A 27378-nucleotide genomic window follows, 5' to 3' on the forward strand; every position below is an offset into this window, starting at 1 on the left:
GGAGGACATTTGCGGTGGTGACGTTTGTTTTCCCAAGTCACCCTTACCTGTGATGGAGCTCTGCTCTCCTGGAGATGGCTGAACACTTGCCTGCCCTTGGGAAGCAGTGAATTGACTCCTTGGCTTGTGCACACAGCTTTTGCTCTGCTGTTAAACTGTCTTTATCCTAACCCATGAGTTTTCTACCTTTTACCTTTCTGATTTTCTCCCCAGTTGTGCTGGTGGGGGAGTGGGTAAGCAGCTGTGGGCTTGGCTGATGAGTGAGGTCAAACCAGGACAAAACTGAAGCAGGCTTCAAGTCACACAGAACCTAGCTGAAATGGTTTAATTAAAGGCCAAGTAAAATTATGGTGGAAATCTTAGAGAAACTTAAGAGTGGCCACTTAGGGCAGAGACTAACTTGCTTTGGCAAAGAAACAGCATTTGTGTTGTCTAGTGTAGCAAATTTCACACTCACTTTACAGTGTTTCCCTGTAATTTTTGGAAGACTTACAGTTTACTACGATTCTCTGAGAAGAATTGTATTGCAAGTAGAATTTGATTAATTACTACATAGATATGATTAAAAGTAGTGAAGGGGTAATTTGAGCATGACTTAGTCTGTAGTAGCAACCTACTGCAGAAACCATTTTGCTACAGGCCCTTAAAGCCCCATTGTGTGTTGTGGAGTAAAGCAGTACTTCATGACTAACCTCTGGAGTGTAAGATACTTTTTTCTTCCAGATAAAATTATGGCAAATGAGTTAGAGGAGTTCAGCCTAGGGAGATCAGCAATCTTAATGTGCCTGTTGGTCATGATGAAAGTAGAAATCTGGCTGCTAAGCTGAAGTGCTGTGTAAAAGTGAGGTTTAGCTCTTTTGTGTTAACCTGGTCAAGAAGATCCCTCTGAATGCTTTCATTTATAAATCTAACCTAAACCAGCCTATAAGAGATGCCTCCTTGCCAGGTGAGTGAATGTATCAGTATGGAAAAACATGTATTGGGAGTAGGGCATGCATTCTTGACATAAAGATGGCACAACACAGGAAGAACATGTTTGTACATGGAAAATATAGACAGGAAGCCTGGAAAGATTTAATTACAATCCGCAGAAGATGCATAATACTTGCAGAAAATTTTGTCAGTGGGTTGTTTGCCGTTTTTGAAAATATCCCATGCCTATAATGTGTATAATGTAATATGTCTGTTGGCCAAATTTGCCTCTCAGATAGTATTCACTTTTCAAAGAAACTTGAATTTATTTCAGGAAAGAATTCAGCCCAAAATATTTTTTTTCAATTTCATAAATCTCTTTTATAGATTAATCTGGTGACTGAGGAGAGGAAAGGAAAGGTTAATGAAATGGCAGTGTTGTTGTTTTAAAGCAGCTCTACCTCTACCTGTTGTATTGCTCAGTCATCTTACACATAATACCATTTTTCATAAACTTATCAACAGTCATATACATGACACTTCTGTATTACTTAGCAGAAGATGATTTTATATAGCTCCTTCATTTGTTCCATGGCATACACTTTCTTGATGTGGATTTAATCCTCGTGTCTCAGTTTCCTAGCTACAAAACAGGGTGGATAAGACCTTTTTCCCCCCCTTCTTCCTGTGTCTCCTCTGTCTGTATAGGTTGCCCTTGGCAAGCAGGATTTCTTTTGTTCTGTGAGTGAAACCTAGAAACATTAGGGTTCCTTCCTTGATATTTCTAGGCACCTGCCACTTCTCTGAAAGCATATACAGTCTCTCAGGTATTCTCTAGAGGAGAGCTTTCTGTATCACCTATGCTTTAGCTTCACATTTGGCATTTAAAAAGAATTTTCTTCTGCCTCATAGGTTTCTCCACACACTTTTTCTGCGTTCAACTGGTAACACAGATGTATTGAGTGCTAAATCAAATATAAGGTGTATATTTTTTGATCTGTGTTAGTAAACTAATAGTTAGGTCTTTCACATACTGTACAGTAACTTTCTGTTACTTGTGCTTGGGGTTTGGGGCCTTCAGCTGGAGGTGGCAGTAACATTTTTCTTAGATGAATAAAAGGGTAAGACCACAAAAAAGTTAAAATGTAAAAAGGCTTCTTGCTTATAGTCTGTTTGACATGAGGTTCATGAAAGGTGAGAATAAAGCACATTAATTAGTGGCTAATAAGTAAACCATTGACTTGATAGATAGGAACTCTGAGACTTCATCAAACTACCCTCACAAAATCTCTTACAAAGGGACTAATTTAGAGGGCTGTAGACAGTAACAAAGTATTTCTGTAATTACTGTTGAGAAAAGTCCCTTGTTCTTTGCTGCTGTCACTGAGAGTAGTAATTCATAATCTTTTAGGAAGACTTGCTTTTGTTTTGTTTATTCACAGCAGAGTTTTTTTGCTTTCTGATGACATCACACGTGCGGTCCTTTTCTACTGTCAGCAATTAGGCGGTGGTCTCAGCTGAGCAGAAAGGCTTTGTGACACTGGGAACATTTGCCTGAAATGCTCCCATGTGAGCCATGGGCTTGGTTATATGCTGAACGGGTGAAAAAAACATGACTTTTGTTAGAATGACAGGCAAGCAGCAGATGCAGTTTAACCCAAATCCTTTTGTAGGTATTGGAAAGTCATAAGCCTAGAGATGACACTGGCACATTCAACATGCTGTGTGATCTGGGACTCTGTTGCTTGTATCACTGTGTGAATGTGTGTACAGTGTAAACATTTTATGAAGTGCAGTTTCTGATCCATCGGTCTGTCTGGGCAAGAATGTCCCTTGATACTAAAAAGAACAGCAATCAGGACAGAATTGGTCAATGCGGCATGTCTAATGGTAGGAAGATATTTGAAAGACTCACTACAGACACAATAGGCTCTCTAAATAGCCTCTTTGCACCCGGAGTCTTATTGCAAACAGGTTCATTAAGGAGAGACATTCTGACACACAGCATCACAGTAATGAAAGTAGCTCTGTTTTTCTAATATTGTGTCTTGCCACTTCAGTTATGCTGCTGGTACAAGATTTCCCTTGTGTTGTTGTATATTTCTCTAGAAAAAGAATCACTCTTCATAGAATATACAATTATTTTGTACAGGAATATATAACTCATACCTAAGAATCTGTCCTTCCTGTTTATGTGCACTAGTGCAAAAATAATTGGCAATCACATCTTCAAGACCAAAAATGCTTTTACCTTTGATTTGAAAGGCTTATATATGTTAAAATGGTTATAACACAAAATATATATATACATACAGGTGTAATATACTTTTGTGAATATACAAAATCAGATAAAATGTTGTCCGTGACCACTTATAAAATGAATATTAGTAAACTTTTTCCCCCGTGAGGTACCATGGTTTGTTTTGCTTCTTTCCTTTAGGCTCTAAGTTCATAAGGAGGAAAATCAAAAGGTTATAGTTTATCCTACTTTACATATAACTGGTGTGCGACTTAAGGTGTTGGATTGGCATAATGTATACTTTGAACATTATGACCATGGGGGGAAAAAAAGGTAATATTGGTTTAAAAGTGGATATGGAAAATTTAATGTGCTCAAGTGGGAACAATGGCATATTAAAAAAAAAAAAATTCATGACACAGATCTAATAATTCACTTGCCCCTGTAGGAATGGGGTATCGGCTCTGATGCTGCTTGGTAGTTTATTTTTATATACGCTCCTGGTCCCTGCTGTATATCCTTCGTATGGGTTCCAGAGAAAAGAAAGAAAATAACCTGTAGGGAAATCAGCTTAGAAACCTTTCATTAAATACATTGTGTTTCATATCATGTCGTTCACAAAATCTCCAAGAAAGATAGAAAGTGTTATCAGACTGCATGTGTAAAATACTATATTTGAATACTATAATTTGCTGTAAGATTAAGGACCAAGGGTATAGACATATTCGTTATTTCATTATTCACTTATGCTTGATAGATAATGCTTCAGGGGTTCTTTTCATTTTTCCTTGCCTAGCACAGATATGCAGTTTTAACTTTTTATTTGATGCTGCAGAAAACATTCCTGTTCCCCTAAGCTTTACTGTCCTGCTTGTTTGGTTTTTAGTGGTGTGATTATTATTCTTTTGGAGGGGTATTATATTGCTTTTAAGTTTGTTTGTTTGTTTCTTTCACGGGCATATGCATTGGTTTTCACATAGCTAATTTTTACTATATAAAAGAAATTTAGAATTACTTTTTTTGGCAAAAACATGATCTGTTTGTGTTGCAAGTAATTTTGTTTCATCTCAAGGTAAGAAAATTGTAATACACTTATTAGTCTGTATTGCAAAACAAGTTTGTCAGAGTATGTTTTACAGGGCCTCAAAAATTTGTAACCATTGTTTTCACTGTTCATGAAGCATAGCTTCATAAAGTAAAATTTAGCTTGTGAATGCCTTCTGCACATAAAAAAGTTCATTGAACAACAAAAAGCAAACTTAATTTGCTGAATACATGGTGAATTTTTTTTGTTAAGTATTATTACATGTTAAACTGTGCATTTTCTTACATGGATATAATGGATGCAGAAATTCAGCTGCATTTGCACAAAAAGCAGTGCTTGTACTACTGTTTTAGTTTGTGAAGGGCTAAAATAGCTTGGTGTTGTGGTGGCGTTACTGACAACATGCCTCATACTCCTCCCCTATTTTTCTTCCTGCCTTTCCCTCTCTGCTTATATGTAAGTAGATGTCACTTCTTATTTTCCCTAATTTAGTATTCAGAGACTCTTATACATAAGGAGTGGCACAAACTACAGAATTTTGTCATTCCAAAGACCATTCATTAGGCTCAAACTCCGCCTAATTCATACAGAAAAGGTGGCTCCCCTGCCTGCTGCCTCCTCTCTGGCTGAGTGGTATTTTCTACCATGTAAGTTATGATTCTGTAGCAGTACAATGTTGTTTGAGCTCCTCTGCATTTTCTTCATTATGTAGGGCTGCAGGAAACAAAATAAAAAAATGTGCGTGGGAGATATTTTGTGCCCTCTTAGGTGTCCTGGGCTGGAAGAGTGGTATCCTTTGAAGAATAATCATGATAGATGAAAATGGAAGTAGTCTCCTCATATCTCCAGAGCTTGTTCCCCAGCAGTAGTAATGCTGCTGAATTCTGTTTAGCAGGCGTTTGTCATCCTCTCAGTTACTGAGTAATTTCCATGACTCCTCTCTTTAGCCATCTATATTGTTAAATTGTTTCAGTGGAAATTAAATGCCATAAAAACTGCCATTCATGTATTAGCAGATTTGTAGCACTCTATCTATGAATTGGAAGGACATGGAATCTTTTTCTTCTTTTTTTTCCCCCCTGTGTGGGTTTCTTTGGTCTTTTATTGTATCAGGAAAGTGATCTCCAAGAAGCCAGCATTGTGTTTGGTGTAGTGAGACTTTGGCAAATCTGATTTCTCTTACTTCCATGTTTGCTAGCCAGCTTCCATGGTTTCTTTGTTGAGAATGCACACACTTTTTCCTGCAGACTTTGACTGTCTACAGTAATAGATGCCTGGTAAAACAACCAGGGGAATTCTGAAAAAGGTACTTGGACTGGTCAAACTTTAACATTATATTTAGTCCAATATTCCTTTGAGAAAATGTGAGGGGGAATCTACCTTGAGGTACTCTTGACAGACTGTGCTAGTAAACTGACAAATGCTGTGTTCTGTGATATATGTAAGTATTTGGTTTTTAAATATACTGTGTTACTTATCCCAAAGCTGTGTTATTCAAATCAACAAGTCATTCATACAGAGGGCTGACCAGATGTACATAGATAAAAAGTCTCTGCAACAATCTGTGTGGGTATTTGGAGGCAGCAAGATGGAATTGTAAAATCACGGAATAGCTGAGGTTGGAAGGGACCTCTGGAAGCCATTTAGCCCAACCTACCTCCTTGGGCAGGGCCATTTGCATCACCAGCATCCTGAATATCATGGTTACTGTGGACAAGGATGCCTGCAACCTTCACATCTCCTGGTGATGTTACCTTTCCTTATTTGTGACTATGAGGTCCAGCACAGCACCTATCTATGTTGGCTCCTCTATCACTTGGGTCAGAAAGTTTTCATCAGTGCTCCCCAGAAACCTCCTGAATTGCTTATATAATGCTATTTTGTTCCTCCAGCAGTTATTTGGGAAATTTGTTTTGCATGAGGACCTTATAACTGTGATGCTCTTTCCAGCCATTTGTTGAAGTCTTCATCTACTTGTTCTTCCTGAAGGCAGCTGCAATGGACACGCACTACAGTGTCCCCTATATTGCCAGCTCCAGGCAGCTGACCAAGCACCTTTCAGCATGGGCTGACAGTCTGTCAGATTACATAAAGTGTATGCCTTTCCTTCGCAGCATGCTAGCACTCTTTTTAAGAGTTAATTTAGCATCAGTGTTTTATCATGCAGTTCTTGCTTTCATACAAGTCTCAGGAAGGCAGAAGGCTCTTTGCACCTGATATAGCAAAATGATATTTTAATTTGTTTATTGCTGCTGTTTTAGATTTTTTTTTCCAATATAAGAAAAGGCAGCTGTGTGGGCTTTTAATCCTTGTATAAAATTCACCTCTGCTGTGCTTACTAAGTGGAATTGACAACTGATAATGACAGAGAAGGTGGGAAGTAATGGCTTGTGGTGATTATGGAGGTATAGCTTTTCTTTTCTCACATTACGACCATTCTACTTCTCTACTCCTATTTCCTGTTTTCCTTTCTTTCCATTCCTCCCTCCTCTATCTCCCATCCTTCCTCTCTTTCTTATCTTTCCTCATCCTCTCTTCTCCTCCTCTCCTCTTCACAGAATTACAAAATTACAGACTACTTGAGTTTAGAAGGAACAAATCTCTGGAAGTGATCTGGTCCAGTACACCCACACAGCCAGTGACCCAGGACTGTATCCAGTTTCAATAGCTCCATCCCTTAGGATAACACTGCAGCCTCCCTGGGCAACCTGTACTAGAGCTCAGTCACTTCAACAGGCGAGAGAATGAATCAGAAGTAACCTCCCATGTTTCAGTTTGTGCCCATCACCTCTGGTCCTTTAACTGGGCACCAATGAAAAGAGCCAAGCTCCATCTGCATTGTGCCTTCATACCCACTATTCAGATGAATTCCTGAGATCTCTTCTGAGCCTTTTCTACTCTAGGCTGAGCGTTCCCACTTCTTTCAGCCCTTCCTCACAGCAGAGATGCTGCAGTCCCTTAACTGTATTAGTGGTCCATGCATTTCTGTCTTGTACCAGCTCAGACCTGGATTCAGCAGTGCTGAGTAGAGGGAAGGTATTCCCCCTGTCTGCTGACAGTGATTTATCTAATGCAGTACACCATTACCCTTCTTGACCACAAGGCACTTTTCTGACCGACGGTTAATTTGGTTTCCACCAGGACCCTGCAGATCATTTTCTGCAAAGCTGTTCCCAACTAGTTGTTCCCTAGCATACACTGTTGCAGGTGCTTGTTCTTCCCGAAGTACAGGAGTTTGTACTTCCCCCCTTTTGAACTTTGTGAGGTCCCTGTTGGCCCTTTTCTCCAGCTTGTTGAGTTTGTGCTGGATGGCAGCACAACCCTCTGGCACATCAGCTGCTCATTCCAGTTTTGTGTAATCTGCAATTTGCTGAGGGTACCTTCTGCCCCATCACCTAGATGATTAATTGAAATATTAAACAGGGTTGGACACACTATTGATCCATGCAGTATACTGGAACTGTTGCCCTTCTTTTCATCCTACTTTTTCTTCCCCTACATGCTCCTTCCTAATTTCTCTCATCCCCTTATGCTCTTTCTCTCCCGCTTGACACTCTCCCTTTTCCTCTCCTTGCCCTTCCCTTTGCCTTTTACCCACTTGATTTTCATCTGGTCCTAAGATGTGAGGTCTTTGATAACACTTAGTGTTCATGCAGTGACTCGTACTGCTCTCATCTTTGATTTAGGATGCTTGTCTTAGGCACTACTGTATTACAACAATCATCAGAATATCAGTGTGAACGTCTGCTTTACATATGCTGCCTTGCATCCTGATTTAAAGACAGGGGTTTAGCTGTCTAGGCTGGGAGCAAACATTTAGAGCACTATTCAAGAATTCTGTGTATTGGCATTTTCCCAAATCCTTTTGCATTTTCTTTTCCCAGCACCTTAGTTTCCTTCCATTCCCTAATACCGCCAGTGGTAGTCAAGACATTCTGAAAATGTTTGCATAATGAGTGGGAACGGGTTAATGATTGCCCACTGGAGCAATCAACTAAGTAGTTACTCTTTAAAAAATTCTTTATTTGACACAGTATGGACTGCTGCAGCACTAACACCAGGAGATCTGTTAAATTATACTGGAAAAATCAGAGCAAGAGGGGCATCCTTTCCCAATTTTCCCCTTTGTTTCTCTGTTTTGGAGACAACTAAGATTTTCCTTTAATATATTTATTTTGTGTGAGTCCATGTATAAAAAGACATTGTTGGTGTACTTTAGAGGTTTTGCCCCAAGGTGGTACTAATAAAAACTGCTATAACGTAGTTGTAAGGGGTCTTACACTATTCTTTTTTAACATGCTCTTCCCATCCTCTCATCCTCAGATGGTGTGGTGGAAACCAAGAGCATGTCTTTAAAGGTGTCTAAATTAAATCATGTTTTCACGTTTTGTCTTACAAAACTTGGGGATGGTCCCGTCTGTGAGTAAGATTAGAAGACACTTCTGGTTTTTGAAATAAACTTAAGCTCTTCAGCAGGTGTAAGAACGCTCATTGCTCCAAGGGGAAGTTTATGAAAAGTTGAAAGAAATTACCCTCAATTTAAGGGAATATTGATCGATAGTTACAGAGTTAAATATGATGCATTGCTCAGTAAAAAACTCTACATTAAAATAATGTTAAATTTCTGATGGAAAATACTAAACTGAAGAAATTTGCCACAGAGAGTGAAATATAAAATTGTTTACATCTCTTTCTATTATTTAATAGAAAACAGGACAGAATTGGTAAAAAATATCCCCTTTTGAGACAAGGTATTAGGATTCTTCAGGGTGTATTCTCACCTGAAGAATCCTAATACCTCACCTCCTAATATCTCACCTGAGATTTTGTTGCTCAGCATCATTAAATATGTTAAACAGAAAATCTGGGCTCCTTCAACTATGAATACCTCTTTTGTGTTTTCCTTTAGCTTGTGCTTAGTTTCTTAATTTTTTTCCTCTGAGATAAAATTCTTTGGAGTTCTGTAAACAAAAAATGATGGTTTAAGCAGATGGTTATCAGTCATATACGAAAAATATCTGCTGGACAGAAGAAACAATCACTTTTATATACAATATATATGGGTGTGACTGGAACCGTAGAACTTCAGCTGTAATTGGCACCATTTCATCTCATCAATTGGAAGTGAAGAACACCAAAATAATCACTAAATAGTCAGTTAAGTTTAGTATTTGTCAGTGTGGATCAGTGATAACAGGTGACGCCGTTCATACGTTCACTTTCAGTACTTGTCAGGTGGGCACTGCTCTGCTGCATCATCTGCTGACAGGTTGTGTTCAACGGGAGCGTGTTTTAGGTAGAAGCTTGCAGCGATGCACAGTAAGCTGCATCAAAAGCACTGTCCCTGTCTGCAGCCCAGGAGATAGCTCGTGCCAATCACAACCAAGAGTTGGTATTTTTAACTATTAAATGTATCGATTCCTTTTGAAATACAAATACTCAATTCTGGTAAAAAAAAAGTAAATGTGAGAGGATAAAGAGGTTCTTTGACTCCCTACTGGAAGAATCTGCTGTTAAGATTGGGAGTCAAGGACTCATCTTCTCCTTTGGGAATCTGCAACTTTAGAATTTTTTTTTCCCCCTCTGACTCTGTCTAGAGCAAAGAAGAAAGGAAAGTGATAATTCCTTTGGAAAGCCACATTTCACAACCATCTGTTAGGTGATAATGCATGTGTTCCCAGAGAATTAGCATGGTTGAATCCCATTGAGTGGAATGGCACAGCTATAAGCTCAATGAAACCTTGCTATAAAAAGTGACAGTCCTTTGAAAAGAAAGTGATGTGAGCTGTTTGTTCAGCTTATTTTAAGTGGAGTTTCTTTATGGTAATTTAACATCAGAATGTCTTATAATAACTCAGCATTACATAGAAATATCTTTATTTATGAGAAGGTACTTAGCCTTTGCAGTGAGGTGGTTTTGAAGGCCAGAGTAATTTTTACTCTACTGGAAATGAGGCCCCATAGTGACAGAAGAGTGGATGACATAGTTGTAATAAATTTGCAAGTTGTGAAGCAAGGCAAAAATATTTACAAAATTAGAGTAGGACTGTAAATTGAAAATTGTCTTCTGTGTGTTAGTCCAAATTCAAGAAACTAAAGAATCTGAACAGAGACAATGTTTCATGGCAAAAGCAGGTGTTCTGCTCCGTCTTTCAAGAGTGGCTGATGAAGCTTTCAAAGTTAAAAGAGGGATAAAATATGTGTGACCAGGACAGATTTGGGATTAAGTTGGTATGTATGTATGTATGTATGACAGAAATAGTTATTATTTGGAAAGGCAGCAGGGATCATGGTAACAGCATGATGATCTGCCATGACCCATGTCAGTACTTTCTGTCAGAGCAGGCAGCAAGTTATGCCTAAGTACTAACGTTGATGAAGCAAAGGAAAACAGTCAGGAGGATTTTGTGTTTAGTGGTCAGGACTGAGACTTTCTCTCTTAAAGAGAATTAGTAGGGAACAGTGGGAGTAGGGCAGAAGAGGATGGGGAAAGAGAGAGAGAGAGAAGGTCAGGGAATAAAGAATCGGAGACACTCTTTTTATAACTAACTTTGCTGCTATAGATCTGTATCTGTGATTTTCCCACAGCTGTAGGAAACCATTTGTTTCCATGACCTTTCTGCCATCTCTTTTCCGAGTCTCACCTAGAAAGTAGTGGAAAAATTACTTTTCTCAGTGTGTTGGAACAACTTTAAGAGTTTTCTATTGCTACTGTTCATCATCTGTCTCCTGGTAAGCACTTAAATACTGCAAGCTTGATGAATGTTGCATTTGTGTGTTTGGTACGATTGAGTTTCTGAAGCACGAAGTTGGACTGCTTGGCCTTGACTGTCAACTGCTCACGTACAACCTTGCTAGAAAACTGTGAACTTGTTATAGTAGGGGTGTCTTTGCTTCACCTGTACTGCCAGATCAGTATTACTTCAGATGGGCTATGTTTTCTCTGCATGCCTGCAATTGGCCTTTGAGGCACCAGGGGTGGCATCTCCAAGGCAGGCAGGAAAGTAGGGGGAAATGGCAACCCTCCGCTGGCACTTCGTTAAATCTGGATTCCAAAATAAGTTTAGTAATCTCACAAACTGCTGTATGATCTATGTACTTTATTTAATTTTCTCTTATTTCAGTTGAAGGATATTTGAGACTTTATCAGACAATAGTATGTTTTCTAATGTCACAGATTAAAACTGGCAGTTGCAAAACAACTGGGTAATAGAAATATGTTTCAGGCAAAATAATAAGTCATTAGTTATATGGAGGATTTGGTTAGTGCTTTGAGACAGATACAGCACTGCAACTATAAAAGAAAATGTTCTAATGTGTTAAAATTCTCCTTATAACTAAAAGAAAAATCTGAATAATCTTGCACCTGCAAAGTAAGGGATTGATTAGCAATGCATATACATAGAGATACGTTTTTTGCACTTTTTCTTAGGCAAAAAACCACAACCATTTGCCTAACTGTCCATTTTTATGTGCCTTGTGAATGTGCATCCAAACTTGTGCATGTAGCTCCCACAGCTTTACCCTCGATGTACATAGTTCTGTTTTCAATGGGAAAAACAAATGTTTAGAGGCTAAGAGTTCATAGCGTATTAACTGAAAGTAAAATTGACTTAGTTCTCTTAGATGAATTAAAGGAACATTCTGTGCTGTGTCTTTGTTTTCTATAAGCAAAAAATAAAATCTGCAAGCCCATTGGAGTTTTAAATATGATATAAATGTCATGCATAATCATAACAAATATGCAAAATGTTTTCAAACATTTGTATTGTATGGAAGCAATTACTGGCACCAACTGCATCACACACCCCTCTGATGGGCTAAGGCCAAAAGAAATGAAGGTCTCTAAACAAAATTACTTTGTGTAGGCGGGAAAAGAGTGAGTTTTAACTGTTATTGTGGAGCAACACACAGTCATATTTTAATGAAAATCACATACTCTGTAACACAAAGAATACTAAAAAAATACTCCATGTTAGCTTCCTGTTACTTTTTCCTGTCTTTCTTGTCATTCTCTGTCAAAATACTTGCAAAGAAGACTGTGGCATTTTCGTAGTAAAAATCTTTAAGCTATGAAGGGTATATATACAAATCTAGCGGGAAGTTACTTCTCCATTTGTTTTGCAGCCAGCTCTCTTGTTGCCAAGATAGTACATTGCAATTTTTTCTCAGCTTGTTAATTTTACTTCTAGTAAACGCTTCTCATGCTTCCATTTCATATCTGTAAGTTATTGTGATTGCTCTGCCAGGTCTACCAGGTCCTTTGTTCAATGATGCGTTTGCAGTTGGGGGTGTTCAGGGCACACTTCACTCCTTCTGAGGAGTTCTGCTTTCTGACACCAGTGAAACTGTCTGTAACACATGGTTTGCACACATGTAATGGAAACAAGTGCTCCGTGTTGTATAGTTCAAATAGATGCTTATTTTCATGCAGAGAAATATGTTCTCATGTGTTACTGACTCACATTCCTTGCATAGCTCCTTCCTCCAAACTTTGTCCCTTGCTGATCTTTGTGAGCTTCTAATGCTTACTGTCTTAGTAGTATTCATGGCCCTTGAGAAGCCTGAATGCCTTGCGAACATAAATTATGTCCCCTTCTTCTGTGTCAGCTGGTCTAATGAAGGACATAGCCTTTTCTGACAATTTCTCTTTTTCTCTCTTTTAAAAGAATGAGTCTGTCTCTCCTCATGTTTTGGCCTCTTAATTGTTGGCAGCTGCGCTACCTTATTGCACACAGAACAAAAGCCTCAGGAGTCAAACTCAGAGCATTTTACCAGCTCCTTCGTATAACTGCATCACTTCTCTGAGGAAATACTTTTTCAGGGTCTTTCCTGCTGTGACTTGTCATAGTAAAATACTGACAGTTGGGATTTTCCCCAAAAAGATGTAACTGCGGTGTTCTTGCTTTCGTGCACGTGCTCTCGAGTCTTTCTGCTGCCCCTCTGTTGTCAGGTGTGATCATGTGTGTGGTATGTTCTACATGAAGCAATGTACCAGGTGAATTCTGAATAAGGGACTTCACAGTGAAATTTCAAAGAAGTTGTTAGATTTTGCTCCCTAATGTTTCCTGTGACAATATAAGTCACGTAATAAATCTTCATATGACACCCATGATTTGTTAAGTCAACAGTTAGGAATTCATGAGCAAAAGGCATTGTATGTCTTGACCTGTAGGTTAGTGCAGCAGCATCTCTCAATGCTGCTATTGCAGGCAGAGCACCTTTTCAAAGAAAATGCTGCAGCAGTGGGTGTCATGAACACTGTATGTCTGTGGAGACATAAATAAGCACTGTGGTTAGAAAGTTTTGGATAAAATAGTTTTGGGACTACAGTTTATGCATCTGAATACAAACTAGAAAGCTGAAATGACAATTAAGAAGTAGATGAGTACTTCTGTTATTCATACAGAATATGTACATAGGGAATGAGGTGCACAGAGACTGGGATCAGATTATTTTACACTGATACACACAATTTGTGTGTGTATGAGCATTAGGAAAGTATCTGTGGATATAATGTGATACTGAAGACTACAATTTTGTGATTTTTATGATCATCAGAATCCCTGAAAATCTGTAATTTAGTTACCCATCTCAAATTATCAGGAAGTGTATAGAGAAGTGTGGATAAAACAAAGAGTGCAAACCTTGTCCTGCCCCCTCAAAATTCCTTCTGAGCCTTCAGGGTGAATTCCAGTTAATAAAAAAAAATAATAATAAAAAAAAGGCACTCCCTTTTGGCTAGAAAAGAGAAATTTTAACTTGTGTGTGTGTCTGTTAACAGTCAGTGATGCTGTGTGAGTGCATGTGCATACACACATATTTTGACACATGTATGCACAGACAGATGGACTTACAGACACCCAGGTTGGGCAGATACTGGAGTAATGCAGTTGAATTTTTTTTTTAATTTGGTGTGACAAACTATCTGTGGTTTCTCTAGGGTAAAATACTTATTAAAGTAATTATTAAATTGTTCCTAAAGAAATGTTTGTCCCTTGCACAAGTAATTTTCATGTAAGTAATTTTTTAGACGTAAATATTTTCTGTATCTGTGTTAGCTGAAGCATAATTCTGACTTTAGCTGAAGCATAATTCTGCTTAAAGATGCATCCTCAGAAGTGACTTGTAAATTTGGTTTCCTGATTTAGGACCTGTCACGCTCTGATTATTCTAACCATTCACTGCTGCGACAGAAGTCAGCTGGAACAGCAAATCAGTACCTACGAGTGTTCAATTAGGCTCCCCAAAACTGAATCCCTGTAGGAGAGACTGTGTATTTTTCTCTATGAAGAGGTTGTATGATATGCTATTAAATTGGCTTGGATTAGAACATGAAAATGTTTATTTCTTGGCTTCTCAATCTACTAGAAAAGGTACCTCACTGAAATATTTTTCTGTAGCTTCCATGCATACCCATAATGTTCAGGCGTGTTCTTACTGCCTACAAACCACTTTAATTGCTCGCAGTTTCATGATCATGTTATGGCAAGTGTGGTTGGATTTGGAGTTACAGCGTGGCTTTTCTTCCGCGCTCACATAAGAGGGAGTGCCCGTGGCAACTTTGTGAATGAAGAAGAAATTTGCTAGTTAAACAGTTTTGCTTCCTATGTGATTCATCAATTCTGGTTTTTTTTTTCCTTTTTTTTTTTTCTGAGGTAGTAGGGCAGTAGGGTAGTTGAATGTACAGTAAGTATTGGGGTTCAATTAATTTTCTGCTAATAAATGATATGTAGTAATACATCAACATACAAAATCTTAGTTGTTTTTCTACTGGTCCTTGGATTAAAGTAAAATCTGGGCCAGATTACAATTTAGAGTGAAGTAATTGTAACAGTATGTCTAAGGATCAGCTAATTCAGATCTTAATATCATTATTGTCTTTAATAAAGATAGGAAGTGTATGTATGGTCAGCAGACCATTTTTTGTCTTTGCAAAAATTTGCTTGTCTTCTCATGGGGGAAACTTTTAAAAATACTAACAGAAAACAGTTTTATTGATCTCTTTTCTGAATGAATAGATTTTAATGTCTGAGGTAAATTTTCTGGCAACCATCACCTGTACTAAATTTTGTAAGTTCAGTTATTAAGGTTAATTACAGTGCTCAGTATATTGCTATCTTGGATAAGCTTTTGTTGCTTCTATTTTACAATTTAGTCCTCAGTAGCCTTCCTCTAACTGTAAGGTTCACTTCATTCAGCCAAAAAAAATAAGACAAGAAAAGGTAGAGAAAACGTTCATAAATGAAAGTTTTATAAATAGATTTTATATAGATGCATATGTATATTTAAAAAGCTTGACCAAATGATGACTTTGACAAAGATTTAAAAAACCAGGAGTGTGAAGCTTTCTGTAGGCTAGCAGTGTTAATGGGTTTATCTTAGACAGTTCTTCAGTTGTGAAAGTGTCAGTTAATAATTTACCCATCCCAAGACACAGTGGAAGCAATCACACTCTGGAGCGAGGTACTCCTGGGCCTGTCGCAGGGCTGCAGCTCATCTTGACTCTAGAAATGCGCCGTTCGGTGCGACATCAGCACTGTGTCTGCACTTTGACAAATGAAGTCTTGTAAGACCTAAATAAGGCATGGGAAGTTTTGGAGCAGCAGAGAGCTCTTCAGCTGATTTCTGCTGTAATGGATTACTCTAAGTGTCCATCTGCTGCACATCAGAGGCAACACAGGTTAAAATGAAAGGATTTGGGGCTTTTTGGTACTGTGTTTTGGGATGGGTTTGTTGGTGTCTTTTGCTGTTGAGCTTTGTGTGTTGGGCTGGCTTTTATCCCTGAAAAGCCCCCAGCCTTCGTCCTCCTCCCATCCCCACCAAAACCCTACCACAACCTACCAAACCAAAAAAAAACCCAACAAGAACCCCCAAAAATTCCTAAGAAACCAAACCTACTTCCCACCCACCCCCCCCCACCAAAAAAAAGCCCCAAAAACCAAAAAAACTACAACCAAAACAAAAATCCAATGTAGAAAATGTTTATGAAGTGCAGAGGAACAGTTAGCAATATTTACATGGTATTTGGAAAGTAAATTTTCTGCTCTGATGATATATTGCAAGAGCCAGAGTATTCTACCAGAAATGTGAATGTTTAACATAAAAAAGCTCTCAAATATAGTACGTTTACAATCACCCTTTACCATGCAATTTGTTCAGATGCACTTGTTAACATGAAATTGCAATAGATTAGGCAATATTTATGTGAATTTTATTCCAGCATGTACTCATTGAATTATCCTGTACTACCAGGATGGTAAGTTTTGTAATTTGCTTTCCTCTACATAAAGAATGCTTCTCCACAAATATTCACTTTTGCATGCATATTTTTTTATTAGAAATTATGCCATTCTAAAGATTTACAGTTATTTAATAGTGATTTATTACAGTAACTTATCCTGCCAGCTGTGGCACACTTTTACTGGAATTTGTAAATCAAATGTGTATTGAAATTCACTAGAAACATGCATTTCAGATTCTAATGAAATGTACTTCAAAATTGTTTTTAGAAGTGAGCATCTATATGAATGAACTGCAGTTTTCAGTTTGTATTGTTGCATATAACTTTTCATCCACCTGTTTTATTTACTTAGCAGTCTTGGATATTTTACCTACTACAGGATTAGTGAATCTTGATGCTGCTGTGTGGAACAAACAGCAATAAAACTGTAGAGTCATCGACTTGGTCCTCTAAGGCATCAATATCAAGTCATGCACCTGACCTGCAGTGATCAAGTTGCATTAAGGATTAGGAGGAAAACCCGGGAGCAGTTTCAGTGTACTTCTAATTGCTGTCTCTGTGTTGTGATAGAAATGATATGTCTTGAATTTAGTGAATCATAAGAGACACTGAGTGAAATTAGTATTTGAGGTGACAGAAAAATGTCTGTTTGCTTGGGATGGGGTTAAAGAAGAAAGAGAGCAAGAGCATCAGTGAGTTTACAATATTTTGTAGAATGTTAACAATATTTTCGCAAGAGTATTGTTTCACTTTCTGCTTAACTATAAACTCTACATTTATTTCATTTTGAAGCTCTGGTGAAGCATCATGCCAGAAACTCTTTTCAGTTTGTATTCTGATATCTGCTATTCTTGGCTCTTTGAAAATCTGTTGTGAACTCTGGGTGCGAAGCACTTTTTAAAATTCCAGCTCTATGTATCAGTTTCCCAATAGTAAAAATCAGGATGAGATAATTCCTTTCTTCTATCTGTTGTCTCTTTTGATTATTCAGGCTATAAACCTTTCTAGACAGGAATTCTCCTTTCCTTTTACTTGTACAGCACTCAGCACAGCTGGAGCAGGGAGATGGGATCAGCCTGGTTTTAAGTCTCTTAGACTTCGCTTTAATACATATCGGATGTAGCTAACAGCAATGAAGCCATCTCTCAGTTCTTGTGTAAGTAACCCTGAGAGAAACTGTCTACAAGTGAAAATTCAAAATATCTCAGCTTCTTAGAGAGTTTTATTTTTTGAGTTCCATTCTGAACTGAAAAAAAATCATATGTTGCTTCATAACTCAGCTGCTGTTCATTTGTGTACAGTTACAGGATTTCAGATTGCCAGATAAACATGTTTTCTTGTTTATCAAAGATCAGAAATAAACTTTGAATGAAGTCGATAAAACATGTTGGGATACTGAAAGATTACTTTTTTTTTTTTTGAAAGTAAAATTGTCATGACAGGTTTAAAAATAAAGAATGAGAAGTATAACATTCCTAAATGAGTAGCTGAAGATTTTATTACTATCTCTGAAATCATGACTGCATTATAAAAACACATAAGCAAAAAGACAATTTAAGTACAGTCACAAAAGAGCAGTTCAGTATAAAAATAATGGTAGGTCACTGATTGGGAAACATTTACAAATCTGTTCCCATTTCCTGTATAGGGATAATTTTTGTAGTGTAATTGCAGGAGCATTCCCAGTAATATGGGAGCTGAAAGTTCAAGGTTAATTTCTTAAATACTTTTTTAAAAAAGATAAATTATTATTTTAAGAACTCTACATTATTTGACAGGAAACAGCTGATTTTTTTTTTATGCTTTCTAGGTATTCTTTTTACATCAATTGCTTTTGTGCAGTTCTTCCTTTAAGTGAAGCATATGACACTATATAGTCTTCCATGTGTTTACATTAATGCTTATCATGTATTCCTTTTGAAAAGTGACCTGCAAAGCAAATAAACCTGCTTGTGGTCTGATTTTGCTTGGCTTAGCGGTTTTTATTTTTTCTCAAGTCTTGTTGTATTAATCTTGTATGTGAGAAGGGAGTAAAAATAAGGGAAAAGTTTTCATTGTTCAAATTTATACATTGCTTTACTCTTTTAGTCTCTTTGATTTAAAACTCACTGAGATTTTTCTACTTTGGAAGGCTCAAACCTAGAGGATCAGCTCTCCAGAACAGAGAGAAAAGGCAATTATTTGTATTTGAAAGTCAGATTTTCTCCCTCCATCAAAATTTGCTCCAAAGATAAATTTCATCTTATAAGCAAAACAAAGGACATACCTTCCTTTCTTGCAGTTTTGCTTAAGATGCTACTCTGTGTGCATCCAAGACTCCTTCTAAGAGTGACAAGAGAATTATCATCCCACCTGCAAAAATCCTTCCTTTTCCTAAAATGAATCTATGTTGAGTTTTGGATTGGTTTAGGTTTTTCATGATTGGCTTCTGACATGTTTGCAGGTGTCCTAGAAGTGAGTTGGATGAAAGACAGCTGATGATAGTTTATAGTACTGTAACTATCCTGGGCTCTAATGGCTGTCTCTCTAGTTCTGTTTTTAGCATACAACCAGCCAATAAAACCTTCACTTGTGCTTCTAATAGGTTACTCATTTTCTTGCTCAATACTGCTTTTCTCAATGGAAACCAAAAGAGTGACATTTGTTTTTTGGAAAAGGAGGGAGAAACACTGGCATATAACTTCTGGCATCCTGAGGGATCTTGGTAATTATCATTGATGCTCAGCCATTTCCTTTCCCTGAGTCTTCCTCATCCTTAGACAATTAACATGACTGTGGATGAATGCCTACTCTGGGTGAACTTCCCTCACTTCATATCAGCCAGCCCTGGGATAAATCTGTTGATGTTGGTGTCCTTCCTTTACATTTTCCAAGTAACCATATTTTTTTGCGATCTGTCACTTTTTGCTATGATTGAACCTTGCCAGTGTTTCCAAGATGTATTTGGCATAAAGTAGAAGAGGCTCTCTTGCAAAACTGGTGAGTTGTTGAAGGGACATTTATGTATCCCACAGAAATGTGCAAGCCCAGTTTTCAGATTAAAAGTAGTGAGAAAAGTAATTTAAACTCAGGTCATAAAATGTGTATATCCAAAAAATGAAGCTTATGTTTGGTATACAGCACAAGTAAAAGGATGAAACACCCACATCTCAGGGGAAAAAAAAGATGAACAGGCATAGCCTTTTGTTTTAGGATCCATTAGCACACAATGGGAAATCTTACAAAAATTCAGACTAAAGTAACTTGAAAGTACCTGTCTTTCCCTGTCTGGTTTCAGAAATGTCTGAGGTTTGTCCTGCAGAGGACAATATAAGGGATTTTCGTAAGGAGAGGGACATATTATTTCTTCTCTACTGTACATGCAATAAAGTTACAAAAACATTGTTGAAGTGTGGCATAGAGTTTTATTGTGAAGTGTTGGTTAGAGCTGTCTTTGGGCCTTTGTGCCTTTTCTGTGCAGGCTAAACAGGAGAGGAATGTTCTACAAATGAGAGTTTAAGGACCAATGCTATTGTCTGGAAAACGCTGCACTCCCGCTTTCTCCCATCCTTTAACCCCGCCCCCACCACAAAACCCACCCCTGAAATCCTTGGTATTTCCATGACTTGTAGATACTTCTTTGGTGTCCGCCCTGTAAGTCTGTTGAAATTACTGTAAAAACTAAATCCAGTTTAGCCTTTAAATAGTGCTTTTAAGGTCCCTGTGGGTCAGCTTGTCCCAAGTAGGCTGTATGAGAAAGCCAAGACAGGAACTGTCCATCATAATCTTCCTTTGCCCCTTTCCCCAAACACTTCTATTCTCTCTTCAATTGTGTGAATGGTGAAAACCTGAAAGCTTCAAATTCAGGTCTAGTTCCTAAAGAAAACCAGCGTGGTTTATTTGTGGGTTGGGAATAGGGTTTTGAATTGGCATAGACTTGTGGGTGCTTTTGGGGCTGGAGCACACACAGCTGTGAGTTCCAGATGCTTGCTATTCAGTATTAATGTGGCTTGTCTATGAAACCATGGCATCCACAGTACTATACAAAGGTCCGTGTCTGTGGTGGTTTGGGAACTACTCCCAGCAAGAGAAATTTCAGTTTTTAAAGTTACTTAGAACAAATTTACAGACATCCATTCAGAATAGGTAATTCTATTCTAGCAAAATTCTGCTTATGTGTTTAATTTTAAGAGATTCAGACACTACTATATGTGAAAATTTCAGACTCTTGATACAGAGCATTTTGTTATTTTGCAGGTGAAGAAGAAGAAACAAGTTTATTTGCCCCATAATGTCTTAAAATTATAGGAGCTGAACCTCCCACATTGCTGACATAACCAGCATGCAAATATAGTAGGAATATACTTACAGTGTTTATATGCAATTAGTGTCTCTTCATCTGCTATGGCAGGAGCATAGAGAACATCTTTTCTATGGGATGGAAAAGAGAAGTACATATGCTGACTTTCTTCCAAATGTGCTTAACTTTTTCAGGTATTTGCCTATAAGAACTACATTATTTCCACAACTTTTGAAAAGTGAGCCAACTCATGGCTGTTTTTTCTAAAAGTATGAATGAATTACAAAAATAGGAACTTTTTTCATTCTATATTGAAGCTATTTCTTAAGAAATTCACACAGCCTTGTATATTAAATTTAACAGAACAGGAAGTATTTCTAGATCACTTTTTATTGTAAATTCTGCCCCTGCAATTGTGTGATTTAATAAAGAAATGGTTTTGTATAGTATCTTTCGCACAAAATTTATCTCCAAAACACTATGCAGAGTTAATAAAGTTAAAAGTTTTTTTCCCTTTTTACTAGAAGTTAAGAGACCCAGACATGAGAACAGAGACATATTGTTTCCAGATGAAGGCTGAAAATAGATGGAGAATGAGGGAGAGAAATGCAGCACGGTGGTTCCAGATGGCAGGCATTGCAGAGGAGAAGGTTCTTGCAGCCATGTTGGCCAGAGTGTACAAAAGGACAAAAAACCAGTCTGATGCCAAGCAGAGGAAGCTGAAATATAGAGTAATGAAAGTAATAATGTAGGAAATTCATCAAATATTTTTAAAGCAATTAGGTTTGGTTGTTTGGTTTTTTTAACTGTGTGAAGAACTGGATTTATTTATTTTTTCTTATATGTGCAATGAGGATATTTCACATGAAAAGATAATATAAAACCTGAGTTTTACTGATGGTCTGTACTCATTAGGTGAGCAGAGTTTTTTGTTTGTTTGGCTGGTTTTGGTATGTTTTCAAGCAAAATAGTAGCTTGTAAGTATTTAAAAGTTTATTGAGTCTTATTGCGCTTCTGAGTATCTTATAAATTATTTAATTGTCTGATGGATATGTGGCTACCTAACTATAGGGCATGAAATATGCTCCGTTCCTCTAATACACTAGAGGGGAGACCTGTTTATAAAGTATTTAGTATTGGTTTTATAATGCACTGTTGTCAACAGGAGACCACGGAGCTCAAAGATCAATCTCATTTTGGCCCACGGTATTAATGCTGCTTTATGAAGCTCTGTGACAGGTCACTTAGACAACAGCTCTTAATGAAAGGACCTTGTGCCAGTGTGTGGTCGTGTGACTGTCTGTTAGTAAGGCATACTTCAGTCGCTGCCAAGGCTGCAGATGAATCTCTTCGTCCAAGTCCCTGAGGTGACTTTGTGGCTGCTGCTGCTGCTGGCCAGGTGATGGAGCTCATCATTTCCCCAGTTCTCCAGAGAAAAGTGAGACAGAGAATGCTGAGTTCTTGCTAATGCAGCTTTTCCTAATTGTCCAGAGGGATCGTAGGACACTGGGCAGTTCAGGCAATGCTGTGTACTGTGAATGAGTCAGTAATTAGAAAAAAATAGCTGCTTTTAATTCAGTCTTGCATTTGTGCATGCAGTGTCTATCCAGCGAATATTCAGCTGTTCTATATGCTACCAACCTGTCCCCTCTCCTTTTTAGGTAATTTTAATTATTTAATTATGACAGACTTATTTTTTAGACACCAAATAATTGTAACTAGGAAATGGCACAATGGATTATGCTATGAAATAATTAGATCATAAACTTAGCCTGCATTTTAGCCCTTTAGGCTGTTGTGGGATCCAAAGGCCTTGCTTGTTATAGACAGTTTACTAAAAGGATGAGAGTAGTGAAATTAGCTACCAAAGAATAAATCGTTTTGTAAAGGTCTTGTACTAAGCTAGCATCCAATGGACAAGGTCCACAGTTTTAGGATGTTTTTCAGAAAATAAACTTTCAGAGTTTATTATTAAAACAATAAAGCTTGCTTAACCCTGATAATCAATAGCTGAAAGATACTTTAATATACTAGCATACCTGTATAATAATATAGTGATAATCTGTGGATGTAACCACTGTGTAAATGTGAGGTTTTTCAGACTGAAGTGTTTGAATTGTTTTTTTCAATGACTTACATAGATGAGGTTGATGTGTTTTTTGTTTAACCGTTGCTGTGAGCTTGCTAATATTCCTCTTGAATCTTGAACTTAGGTAACAGGAGATACAACTGGTTTTGAAAGATTTTATTTTAAAGGTGAAATACAATTATTTTTTGTGTGATACAACTTCCTATATTATATGGCATGTCAGGTGTCCTCTGTCAGCTTAATTCCTAGTAAATCAAACCAGAATGACTAAATACCACTATGATTTCAGTGATGGGCTATATAAACAGTTCATTAAATGCACAGTTTAAATCAAAGTCTTTTGTATCGGCTCTGCTTGAACCAGATTCTCATACCTTAACACAGTTATCTATTACCATTTGCTGTAAACAATTAAGTAATAAATAGATAGTTTCTTGTCAGAAAAAGACACTGAAAAACCCATTGATGTGACATGAAGAATGGATGTGATACTGCCATATGTGCGGAACAAGCTGCCCTGTTTACCTGCCTGCAAATGAAGGAGTTTGCCAAATTTTTGCAGGACATGTGAAATTTTTCTGAGAAAAGCATGGACTTTTTTTTTTTTGTGTGTATTGTTTTATCCATATATATGTAGTGATTATTACTAGTTAAAAGCCATACTCATGTGGAGAATATCTTCTAAACAGCAACTAATCACTTGCAAGATTTAATGTGTATATTCAGCAAACTGCTATAACTTGGCATTACGTTTGTTTTTATCAAGTTACTTGTTTTTGTAACCTTTTGAATCTTCCATTTCACCTGCATTTTTCATTTAGTTATGTATAGCTACTGAAATTGTGATTCTTTGGTTCCTTCTGCTTCACATGTGTACTCCTCTGTTGTTGAGCAGACAAGTTAATACATTTGACACAATCTCCCTTGAAGTAGCGAAACATAGGTGTGAGCTCCCTATAAAAAGGAGTTGCAGGTGGCCTGAACTCCCAATACTGGCTTGTTTAAATAAAAAACCCCAAACCAAACAAACCCACAAACAAACAAAATGAAACAAAACACCCCACAACCAAAGAAAAACAAGAAATCAAACTTGTGCGTTACTAATCACTTAAAGATAACAAGAGCTTCGCTCTAATTTTTGTGATATCTTCCATGTTTATGTTCTTCACCCTCAAACCAACAAGCAGACACTAAATCATGTTACATGCTGAAGAACAAAATATATAGATGTAATTGTCTTCTCTGTGGGCTTACTTTTTCTGGATTTTACTTTTCTTTTTTTCCTTTTACTTGCTAAAATGTAGCATCTGTGTGACTAAAATCACAATAATCTCTGTTTGATGTTTTATCTGCCAGCAATAGGTGACAGTTTTCCCCCATATGTTTGCTAGTTCCATGTCTCAGCAGTCTCCATAAAGGCTCTGTGGTATGGAATGCTGACACATAGTTTGGCAAAGATGTGATTAGGATCAGTTGCAGTGTGACAGCTTGCTAGGAACTACAGCTCATAACAGAAGGACTCATGATCAAAAGTTGTCTTTGAGGATAAGTGTCCTGTCACATCATGTACTAAAGAAAAGGCTGAATAACTAATTTCAAGTAAATAGTGTTTGAAAATATGTTTTTTAATTAAAGCGAAAATTCAGTTGAGGTTTTGCCATGCTTCAGTTCAGCCTGAAAATTCTTCCTAACAAAAAACCAAACAAACAGCAAAAAACCAAAACAACCAAAACCGAAACCAATGAAGAGATGTAAAATATAGATGTGGACACTTCCAAATCAAAGTGAAAAACAGATTCATAAATGCACAACAGTTTAGATAAGATAGAGAAGGATTCAGCAAGGACATTTGGAACACAGGGCAGGGGACTTAAAGAAATTCAGTCTCATTGTTGCATGATGACATAATCCATAGTCCAATGCATTTTGGCTAAAAATCAGAAGGTGCCTATTAAAACTTACAGAAAAACATTTTACAAAGTAAGGATGACAGGTTTCAGAGACAATACAGTGCTGTCAATATTTTTTTTTTTAGAATGTGGAAATTTGGGTAGATTATCTGTTCAGAGTAAGTTTCCTTTATTACCCCCTCTGCCTTTTTCTTTTTTCATTTCAGACATCTGTTAACATTTCATAGAGTCAAACATATGTTGCAGAGTGAGTCCCTTATATAATTCTTATGGAGAAGCAGTTGATAAAGAATGACATTACCATGGGTGATTCACCTCCTCTTTGAATATGAACATCAAGATGGCTTTGCATAATTTTCAAGTATGAGATAATGTTCCTGATAGGACACAATTCACAACTTCGTTGTTATCCATGGATAAAGTATTTAATGTGATTTTTACAGTCTCTGCTTACACATTATTGTAAGGAGAAGAATTATTTCATACTTGGTCAAATATATACTTTTTTGGTGGCAGTGCGGAATAGTAAGCTCCAAAATGTCTTTAAAACAACTCAACTATATAAGCTTAGTTGTTTCAGCACAAGCAAGGGCTGATTGTCATGCGATGTAGAGGACCATTTTCATTATTTTAGCAAGAACAGGGACAGTTTTGTCCTGACGAGCTGTTAGATGAATAGCAGAATGTGTCACATGAAAAACCACTGATCTTTAACCCAGCTATCTACTTAACCAAGCCTAGAAATGAATAGTGAATGTGGGAAGAGCAAAGGCCAGTTTGCTGTCATTACAAATTAGAGAAACTGTTAATATCTGCAGCCAAATGAACTCTGGGAGCTACAGGTACTAGCCAGTAAACTGGTTGAGGGTAGAGAGACTTAGGAGAGAAATTCAGTAACTGTGTGTGGTGTGTGTGTCTATCATTATTATTGAAGATTGGTACATTTGTATAAAATGACAAAGTTTTCTGAATCTTCTCCCAGTGACTTTGATGAATCCGGTGAATGAACATCAAATATAAGGACCTCTCCTTTAGAATAATTGATTGCTCTTTAAATAGAATCGCAAATACTAAATGAAGAAAAATACTAAATCTATGCTCAGTGTTTTATCTTTTTTTTTTTTCCCCAGGAGTCGTCTTGGGGACACTGCTTCATGTACAGTTAATATAAACATTTATACTGAACTCCTAGATGTTTGAAAAACAAATACTGTAAAGATCAGTAACATTTTAAAATGATCAGTTATGGGAATTAATGCTTACAGAAAAACACCATTCTTTTTTGCCCTGCGAGTAGAATCACATTGTCTCCCTACAGTCTTGTTAGCTCATACTAACTGAAATGCAAATTCTTTCCAACTAATTGGACCTCGTTGAACGTACATGTACAGTACATAGTTATATGCATGTAGATTTTTTTTACTAAATTCCTCTGTAATTATTTTCTTGATTAATATCTAAAGCAGAGACGTGGAACAAAAATCTCTTTAAAGAGTTTACATATTATTGAACATTAAGGAGATAGTAACTGTTGCATGTTTTAACAGCTTAATTAATAATACAGAATAATTGGAACAAAAAGAAGAAAATATTTTTTCAATGTTTAGTCATTTTGAACTATTTGCATTAACCCTTTGACTGAACTAATTAACACTTAAACTGTCAGCGTTATGGAATTTCGAAAGAAGTAGGATACATTTACATTATATAGCATATTCTGCTGGCTAGATTTTCTTCTTGGCATCCCCTGGATTTTCTGCAATCACCTTTCCTATCCTTTCTTGCCATATGGTGCATTTCTGTATCAGTAGTTTTCAGAGGAGTGATGAAATCAACAAAGTATATTTTTAAAAGATTCAGAAAGTCATGCAGATCATGTAATTGTCTTTGAAAGTAATAATTCATTTAAATAATTAATTTTAAATAATACTTTCAAATAAGTATTATTTAAAATGAAAAGAAGAAAATACCCTTAACATCACATTCAGTTCACAAAGCATGTAACATTTTCAAAAAACACAAGCAGACAACTGCAACTGCACTGTGTTTTAAGTTCCATTAGAACCTGGATTCTGTAGGCACCTCTTCTATTCAGCATCTGGATATTCCCAGGAGGTGAAAATGTAAAATAATTTCAAAGATCCTTTTATCTGTCAGCACAAATGCCATTGGATAGCAGTAAAATACTTGCAGAACATACTCCTGATTAAAAATCTATTGAAAATGAGATATTTTTTTAATGCTTTTAAAAGGGTTTCTTCCAAATACCTTTAGAGCCCTTACCTTGACTATAGTGTTTCAGATTCTCATATAAGCTAGCGAAAGAGGAGAGAAAATGCTGAGTTTGTGCCAGACTTGTCTACTAAAGTTGTGGGGTTTACTTTTTTTTCCCTTTTTTTTTCCTTTACCCTCCCTCCTTCCCCCTTTTCCTCCCCAATCCCTGAACTCATTGCTGTACAGTTAGATGACGCTTAAACTGCTACTTGAGGAGGTTGGCTTCTGTTGTATTTTTCCTGCTTGGTTACTTTTATCTCCTTATTGACTGCTACTTTTCATATCCCTGTTTGAAATTCAGTATTTCTTGTTTTGTTTTTTCTGTGCTGGCATTATTTTACCAAGGAAGATGCAGTAGAGACACTGCAAATTTAAGGTTGACCTGA

General features: G+C 37.1%; 1 protein-coding gene and 1 long non-coding RNA gene across 2 annotated transcripts in view; one reads left to right on the plus strand and one right to left on the minus strand.

Moving 5' to 3' along the window:
- The window catches only part of BNC2 (basonuclin 2), a 324291-nt gene that overhangs the window by 63539 nt on the left and 233374 nt on the right, over positions 1-27378 (plus strand). The window lies entirely within an intron of this gene.
- On the minus strand, positions 20947-27086 carry LOC127061104 (uncharacterized). Its single transcript, XR_007780560.1, has 3 exons — positions 27002-27086; positions 22037-22251; positions 20947-21438 (listed from the first exon to the last, which is right to left on the minus strand). It is a non-coding gene; the product is annotated as an uncharacterized LOC127061104 (long non-coding RNA).

This window comes from Serinus canaria, chromosome Z (genome assembly GCF_022539315.1).
Source record: "Serinus canaria isolate serCan28SL12 chromosome Z, serCan2020, whole genome shotgun sequence".
In the NCBI taxonomy this organism is placed as follows: domain Eukaryota; kingdom Metazoa; phylum Chordata; class Aves; order Passeriformes; family Fringillidae; genus Serinus; species Serinus canaria.